General features: G+C 42.7%; 1 long non-coding RNA gene across 1 annotated transcript; it reads right to left on the bottom strand.

Moving 5' to 3' along the window:
• Nucleotides 1-7,091: 7,091 nt before the first annotated feature.
• On the bottom strand, nt 7,092-7,789 carry LOC131877352 (uncharacterized). The gene is made up of 3 exons (XR_009372877.1): nt 7,552-7,789; nt 7,266-7,461; nt 7,092-7,207 (listed from the first exon to the last, which is right to left on the bottom strand). It is a non-coding gene; the product is annotated as an uncharacterized LOC131877352 (long non-coding RNA).
• Between the last annotated feature and the right edge of the window lie 1,438 nt (nt 7,790-9,227).

Below are 9,227 nucleotides of genomic sequence, written 5' to 3'. Positions count from 1 at the left end.
TATTTATGTAGCAAAATATAGTAAGGGCAAAATGCGTTCAATTCAGTTTATACAACATTATAAACGCATTGTGATAAGGGTGGAAAACAAGATGAGAAGTCAATTGCGCTGAATACGTTCCAAGGGAAATATTGCAACATAGGTTAGAATTTCATATGACATGGAAGTTCCACCTGGGTCCAATGCCAGTTTCCTAAAGGGTCTTCGACGAGAAGGATTCAATGACTTGCACATAGTGACGCTTGTTTCTGAGTCACGGACCTGCAGCCAGCCGACCAACCAACTGGTCATTCTCAGGGTTGTCTTTGATTGTCTCTGCATCTTGAGGAATTATTTACTAGCATGATTTATAACAATACTTTTATCTATATCATAAGCCGCCGAAGTAAAACGATGTGGGTATTTTACTTGTTTGCTTTGTCGTCCCGGAATTACTTCGGTTGATCATTGAGCCCCGAGAGAGAAAGTTCTCCCATGCCCGCACTTCGAGTTTGAGAAACCCGTGGAGCGAGCCGATACATTTCCGGTACCTTATTAAGCATTCCAGAAACCCGAGGTGCCTGCGCATATTGGAAAACAGGCCATTGGATTTTGCCTCTTGAGCGTTAAGGAACATCTTAGGGGTGGGAAAGACGAGAGCCTGTATTCTCTGAATCACTCCGTGTCACTTTATTAAATGTCTCTTTCCTTTGCCCCAACGAGCTTGGAACGGGATTGAAGAATGGAGCGATTTCTGGTTATTGATTGGCGCGGTTTCAATGTGTGAGCTACGTCATACGGAACAATCAAAAAGCTTACTCGTTCAGACACTTGAGGCAGAAATCGATGATGTTTTCGGTAGCTGTTGTGACGCCCTTCCTCCGGGAAGTTGGATAACGCTTTTCGTTCGAACCAGCTCTAATGCGTACTCTTCGATTTGTACATATGGATTACATGTTGTTACACTTTTGCACTTTTAGAGATTTAGCCTTCTTTTTAAAATCGTACTAGCGGAGCACCCTCACTAAACGTTTTTCGATTTCATAAACCACTTTGCGACGAAAATTCTGATCGTGGCTGACGAGTCAAAATTGCGGACATCAGTGTCCAACCCTTTCGCTTCTTCATTTTTCTCACGTACTGTATCCGTTTCAAAGCATGAAGCGTATCCGATCTGAACGGGCCGGAAGCATGTTATTGTTTGGCCTTAAACATGTCCAAGCTTTGGAGTTGCTGCAACGAAGGACCGGTCGAGGACAAGTCCCGTCTAATCAGGAGACGTTTCGACAATTGAAGAATGTTGCTTGGACGTTCTTCACGCTTATACAATCTCAGAGCAAGAAATCGTCGCCCGTGTCTGACTGACGAGCTTGTGTGACTATTCAATTTGAGTCCCTTTGTGCCCGTGACAGGCCGTGGCAGGAGAAGTCGAGATCTGAAGCGCCCCACGTGATTTCGTCGGGCAATGGAGGTGAGACGCGATTGGGATTCCGAATAGGAAAGTACGGGAGTTCGAAGATTCGTAGATAGTCGCGGGTTCGGTGTAAAATAAATTCGTTGAAGTGGAGGGGCTGCTTTTGAGCTACTAGGCGACGGACATGGCGACTGTTTTTCAATGACACAAACACAGGAATGCAGGCGAGGCATGGCTAGCTGTAGGTCCACACAAGCCTCAGAAGGACTCCTGTGGTGCGTAAGTTGTTCTTCCCAAAAAATTTTCCACCAGAACCACGCAAGAATGGAAGCTGAACGAAGAATGTGGAGGGGAATAACAATTTCCTCAAGGATCAAAAGAAACGTATCTTTGTTTACATACCGGTAGAAACAAGTAGAGGTATTACTGATCCGGGGAAATGTACCCCAAGCCAGAAGTCCGTAAAACTGAAGCTGGACTCCTTGCGTGATCCAGCTGTGAGTCATAAAAGTAATCTGGAATCCAAAGGATGACTGTTGGCAAAGAGAAGAGGAACGTGATCTTGTCGGGCCCGTTTCACATATGTTGCATTCGTTCGATACAGATCTTCTGCCGGCCTTCGGCATGGATACAATCCGTTGGAGTGTGACTAAAGGGGACAAAGGTCACGTCAACTTGTGGATCCAACTAAGGTTAGACATGAATCAACGACCAACCTGAATCCAACGGAGTAACCATCTGAATGAAAAAACCATGTGCTTTTTGGTTTGAATGTCCATACCGGCGGCGATCATACTAAAAATGGCGTAAGACATACGCCCGCAACAACGGTCACCGATGAGAGCAGGTTATCCAAGTCAATAGGGGTTTGTGAAACGTATGAGACAGCTATTGCATCTGGACAAACCCACCACACCCGAGAATGGCCAGACCCAAAATAGGATTTCCATGCCAAACAAAGATCCAAAACATCTCCTCACTGAATTTCGCCAGTCGTAACAAGAAGAAACGAAAAACACGTGAAGACTTGGCAGAAATTTTCGTGGAATTAGGACGCAAGAGGACAAACTCATCACAAAGAAGAATAATCAGGATGATGATACCGCCCAACCAGACACACAGAGGCCCAGAAAAGGCCTTTGCTGGCGCTTTGCAATCTACTCGCCCAGTAGCCCGTCGCTTTTTGGCGCTAATCCTTCTCGTCTCTTGATCTTTTTGCCGTCCAATAGATTGATTTTATCATGCCCACATTCTGCCACATTGATGTAGGTACGGGCGGCTGCGATCAGACTAAATGAAGTTCCACCTTAATCCTGGAAGGGAAGAAAAATTGGAACGAAAACAAGAAACAGGCTCCGATCGAAAGGTTTCCAACTGGTCGCTTGGTATGCTACCTAAGGTAGATGGGAAAGCTATATGAGCGAAAGATATATTTAAGTTAGAAAAAAGACCTCATCCTTGGATCCGAACAAGAGATAGGGTCATTGAAGCCTTTGTGCTGGATAAGTATGAGCGGAGAAGAGTATTGAGACTATTTGAAATACGAATAGAGACAGATCGAGAAAGGCAGCATACCAAAGATCAAACAAGAAAACATCGGCAGTTGTATCTAATGAGGACTGTTCATCAGATAACAAACTGGTTTTCATTCACCAATTTCTACCCATCGATAAACAATAAAGAGATTTGTGATTATGTGAAGATCACTTTCCCGCTGGATTTAACCGATTCTCTTTAGTACATGAGAGAAAGGATAGTGAGGCAGAGGCAAATGATTTACCCATGATCCTTTAAAAGCATGTGTGCTGAGCCTTAAACCATTTCTTAGCGTTGGTCATGTAACCAAGTCCAAAGGCTGTTGGCACTCACCTGTATTCAATAATGAATGGAAACAAGTAGGGCATTGACGAAGTCCACAATTTTTCCAGGGCATTATTCGTTGAAGCACTGGTAGAGTTGAAATCACGTACTTTAGATGCTTCTTTGCGATCGGCAAGAGAGAAATTGATTGCAAAATTGTTCCTGCAAGAGACAGATGAAAAAACCCATACAGGATTAATACAGTCTCCCAGATGATGGAAAATACAAGCTTATCCTGCTGTGCCCTTCCACCGAGAAGAAAGGGTGGGTACAGGAAACTATTGCATTGCAAACAGCAGAACCATACAAATCAAAACTGGAAACTGGAACCTTTGCCTAGTGCGTAACTCTAGAAAAAGCGGAATCAAGTCCCTTTGGAGATTTCCCTCAACGACATTACGAGGAAGTTTGCCGTATACACCATCCGAACTACTAGTTTATCAACCTAATCCCTGGGAAGCCTCTTCTTTCCGTTTGAGCACGAAGGTCTTACCAAAATTGAGCTGCAGAAGGCGGGCCTGAATTTCACCCCAAAGGAGCGCTGCCTTGTCCGAAAGAGTTGTCACGTATTCGTAGTTCGTTGTCATCGACATTTGTAAAGCCTCCGATCAGTGAAGTAGTTATTCGTATAGGGACCATAGTAACCGTTCTGCGAAACAATTCATCATAAATGATCAGTTAAATAACATGCACGCTATCATTTCACTCCATTCATTATTTGGTGCCTTACCCTGCTCGGAGGCCCGAAAAGCCAGAGGAGTTTCTCGTATCTTCGTGGAACTAGCAAACACGATCGCCACCTCCCGTGAGCACAGAGCATTCTGCTCGTTGTCTCGATAAATGTATGAATCCACTCAGTGGCCGATTCCCAAATGATGGTTCGGATCCAGAGACACAGATTTGGTTGCCACGAGGTGATGAAGCCAAATCGAGCGAACAAACCCAAATCTCTCAAACGATGACCTATGGGCAAAGAGGAGGATAGAAAAGGTCCCCGTTTCAGATTAGTCTCGCGTCAATTATGGCGGTATTGGATGGACTCACCTGAGAGTTGACAAAAGAAAATGCATTTGGAGGAAAGTGAAAAGGGCTTGGAGAACGGATGAGCGATTAAGATATCGTCCACACAAGTACTTTCCATAGTGGCGTGCATAGCGATCTCAGTCCGGTGAAAATGAGGGTGCCCAACCCAAAGACTGTAGGGCAGAAAGGATTTGATTAACACCTTTTTGTATCCAGCAGGAGTTAAGTCTGGTATGATCCTGCTGTGCCGAATCTTTCGTGGAGCTCCCGAAGCGTTTGCCCATATTTCTAGTACATTATGCAGACATAAAGGCGAAAACAATGCCAATGCCTGGCAATGGAGGGAAGAGCAAATTTCCTAACTAGCTCCACTGGTTCTTGCATCACATTCCACTGTACATAGATCGAGTAGTAGTACAAAGTAAATCGAGTGGACGACTAGCAGTCTCCAAGAACAAGAAGACGACCGTCGGGAGAAGGAGAGATGTGTGATATTGTATTCATTCCCACTTTTTCCTGGCTCGCCATATGACGACAATAGAAATTTTATTACTGCAGTGCTGAGACTCTAGAGAAATGGAATCTTTCCGATTTGTAGTGCATACACTTTCTGCTGTCTTTCCTAACATGTACGATACGTAGAGTGCCATGTTATCACTTCGTCTAATAGAATTAGCGCTCTTTCTCTGCCCACTTGGTTTGTCGTACCGTGTACGCTGTAAACTTTTGTGTCCTACCAGGGACTGGGAAATAGAAACGGATTGGTGCTTTAATTCAGCTAGTGACTTTCATTGGACCCCAGCGATCTGGTTTCATTTGAGTCTATGACTCCTTGGAAGATGTTCTCGGGGTGAATGACGGTTAAAAGAAATCGAATGAGAAGGCCGAGGGAAAAGGCCGCCCGGCGAGCCAAGAACATGAGTTCCGTCTAGATTTTGTTGAGCGAAAAAAGCGACGCCTTTTCTAAAGCAGAGAATAAAGCTCAATCTGAAGCCATCAAATTGGTCCCTTGACATCAGATATGGCTCAGGTAGAATACAGGGTTGAAAAGAGTTGAAGGAGTCGACTTCCAGTCGCTGGAAGAAAGTAAGTTGCAGGAAACGACCCAAGGCCCTTCTTTCGTTTCTTTTTTCATTTACTTTCAGTTGGCGATTGTGTAATATCACTTTTACCCGATATGGTTTGAGTTCAGTGAGTTTGGCAAGACAGAAAGTTTGATTGAAACAGAAAATGGTTAAGTGATCATTGGCTTGCAATGAATTTCTGACACAGCAATGGCTCGAAATATTCAAAATACTGAAGATCTGAAAGGATGTGCTCTTCTAACATATTGGTTTTGTCGAATTAAAAACATAAGCGTTCGTATATTTTTACGGCTCTAAACGTACCCTCAAAAGAAGCAATCTTTCAATCTCATCACTTGAAAGTATGCACGCACTAGAGGGACAGAAAGTTAATAAGAGCTCTACACTAAATTGTAGTGGTGTCATTAAAAGTAAGTAAGAAGTTTATTCTCTCACATTGTTACATCCCGCGGGTAGAAACTGGGAACCCCTATACTCTCTTTTCGAGCAGTATAGATTTAACCTTCAGCATCGATTGAGTGAGGGCGAAAATAGTTCCTAAGCAACACTAGAAAGAACATTGCGTCGACATGCGAACTTTTTATGGAAAAGTTTAAAAGCAAAACAACAATGCAGTTGATGGGTTACGTTAATTAGCAAAATTGCACACACATAATTCAAAGTTTGAATCCAAGTCTAAGCAATTGGATAGTGATCCTATACGCAACCATGCTCATATTTCTGTCAAATTTAAAACAAACAATATTTTTCCGATATTTTGGCATCAAATTGCGGTTTTTATTGTAATTAAGTTTTCTAGATCAAATACTGATGATACTTGAAAGCATCGCGTTTCCGAGAAATGAATAAAAAGAATTGATATCAAAAGGCAAAAACCTGATTTATGAATTGGTCTGTTTGCAGCTCATATTCACCATTGTTAGTTGGCTCAATGGGAAGATTAACAAGTATCCTCATGCAATGCTTCCATAAGGACTTCAAATTAGAGCGGTTGACTATCATATACTGGTATAAACTATTTTTTCTTGAATCCCATCAAGAGTTTCAGACTGTTAGATGGTTTGTAATGGTGCACATTCTGTTTCAGTTTTGCCCATTGCAAAAGATACAAGTGTCGAGCATCATTCAGTTGCGCTCATTCTGATTCTACTGCAGATTCCATGTCGAGATGCGAAAACCACCCTTTGACATCTTCGTCGTCGTCATCATGGTTTGTCTTACTTTGGGTGCATTCTGCGTCAAAAATGTTGGTAGTTTCGTTTTGCTTGGTAAACCATTTCAAGCGACTCTCGGGTTGGCATGAGACCTAAACTTTCCAGTTCTAGATTAACCTGCATTTGGGAAGATGCTTCTCTGTTGAAAACTTTAGACGAAACCTCTTATGTCTCTGCAACCATTTTGTTGGACAATATTTCACTTACCCAATGCGCCAACTCTCAAGTAGAAACTTGTTCCGACACCTTCTTCCTGTCAATATGGGCTCGGCGTAGAGTTCCAAAGCTGGCCACGGATCCTGTTTCCGGATCGATTTTGCCCTTGGAGTTTTGTACCTGGTCAGCCTTGTTTGATCTGGTCAAGGATGGGCAATTATCCAAAAGAACGGTGATGTAAATGCACATGATGGCCACAATACTACCAATGTACAAATACATCATGTAGTTCCCTAAAGACAAATTACAATGATTCATTAGGTGTTAATGCGAGTTATTGTTAAGCAAAATCCCATCCTACCTGAAAGGCCAGGGGTCGGATGTTATTGTCCATGACTTCAATAAGACAAAAGGCCAACATCAAGAGGACCAGGAATTTCCCATACATAGAGCTCAGAGTTACCCACAAGTGAGAACTGGAAAATAACGACAATAAAATAAAATCAAAATCATTTTCAAAAACTTTGCTCTTACTAAGGCTCACGACGCTCCCAAAGGCTTCCACTAAAAGGGTTGCAGCTCATGGCTATGGCGGAAGTGGATGCACTGCGAGCGCTAGATCCTGCAGCCATGGAGTTTGATTTTTTGTCCGGTTTCTTTTGGTCACCTTTGGAGTTATGGCTGTGAGCACTTTTGACGGAAACCGGTAGATTGGCCGCGACACTTGATCCTAAGGAAAACAACCGCCAAAAAAGTCAGGAATCAACTTGGAAGTTAACGTATAAGGTGAGCTCCTCGTCATTGAAATGAAATTACTTACCGGGAATGGGTGGAGGAGTGGGTGGAGTGTTTGGATCCTTGGAGGCACTCCCACTTTCTCACTAATCAAGTCCAAGCTGAGGATTGGTCCCCCGTTGTTGGAAGTTCGTTCTTCGTAGATCGGACCCACTTCCTCGTCAGAGTTGTAAGTCTTTAAGCCAAAACGTAAGAAAAATGCTTAACTTCTTGAATAAGTAAGGAGTAAATAATCAGGATTGTTGACCACTCTAGCCACTTGTGAGGTTTGGTCAATCAAGAGAAAATAGAGTTTCTCCGTTGATTTCCCCAATGAAATGGCGAATTCAAACGGCACAGAATCAGCAATCGCACGTGTCTCGTCCATGCTCTGACCATTTGGCTAATGGTACCATCCATCCAATTAAATGTTGGGATCGAAACGTGTGGCTTAGGATGAGATAAGCCGATTGTGGAGGGAACCAAATAAATCAAACTAAATGTGATTTGTCTATTCAAGCAGAAGGCCTCTCCTTGCCACCATCTATTAGCTTTGATACACGATGTGTTGTGAAAAGTGCCAATTGTGCATGGTTAATCCAGGACATCTTAAGCAGAATGACTTTGGATTTTGTTCTTACATGGGAAGGGTTTGGCAATTGATGTTTGCCAAATTCATAACCATGGCCAATGGAGTAGCAATTTCCTTGTCCTGGCCAGTTTTTCAATTGCGTGACAAGACCGCTAGGAGCATACAACTCCTTCATTGAGGCACTATATGATGTTGGATGAACTCTGGATTTAAATCCCAACTTCTTTCGCCTGGGAAAGGTCTTCAACAATTGAAGCCTATGGTTCGACTGAATGGCCACTGACTGATCAATGATTTGTAATCGTGGAACGGAAAGCTGGCATCAACCGCCCTTTGAACGATCGGAAGCAAATGAAGATGCTGATGATGTCGGTCGGTGATTTGCTTGCTGATGGTCGTGGTTGCGATAATAGTTGTAGAAACTTCTTCCTGGCTTGCACCAGACTGTCAACAAAGCTCTTGACGAGATGCCTGATTCTAGTAGTGAAATCCTATTTACTGTCAAAAGTTTTTTTTTCTTCTTTTGATACGGATGTCTCTTGGCCAATATTCCATCATCTGCTACATCTGACCAAACTCCCAGCCTCCCAATCTAGAGATCATTTGAATTTTAGTTCTTTGACGAAGAGTTAAACACGCGCTTAAGTTTACATCCACTAATTCAGTTGATCGTCGGCCTTCTTCTGTTAGGCTATTATTTTAGATAATCGATTATTGATCGCTTTTTGCTTCTATTTATATTGACAGTCGAGGAAGGAATGGTTATGTGTCCAAGAGGGATGTCCTTTCTTTCTACATCATTAACTATTGCGACAAGGTGATGATAGCAGTGATAATTCAACTCTTCAGCGCCAGTTTTTCTAAATTTCTTCCCTTACAATGACCAATGTGTACCTAATTACACCGTCTACTAACTTGATTCTTATAATTGATCACAGTTGGCTATTTTGTTCCACCTGTAAATTAAGTGGCAATGAACCAACAAGATAATGATAAACAGTCATTTCCTTTTACATGCTTGGTTACTGTCTGATCCTGATAAAAAGAAAACATGAATGTGGTTATTTTGGTGACGACACCCTGAGGTTACTTGTCTGATGCAAACATTTAACCAGCCAATATTGTTTAAT

The sequence above is a fragment of the Tigriopus californicus genome, chromosome 3 (assembly GCF_007210705.1).
Source record: "Tigriopus californicus strain San Diego chromosome 3, Tcal_SD_v2.1, whole genome shotgun sequence".
Taxonomy (NCBI): Eukaryota; Metazoa; Arthropoda; class Copepoda; order Harpacticoida; family Harpacticidae; genus Tigriopus; species Tigriopus californicus.
The sequence above is the reverse complement of the archived record's forward strand: the minus strand, read 5'-3'. Positions and strand labels throughout refer to the sequence as shown.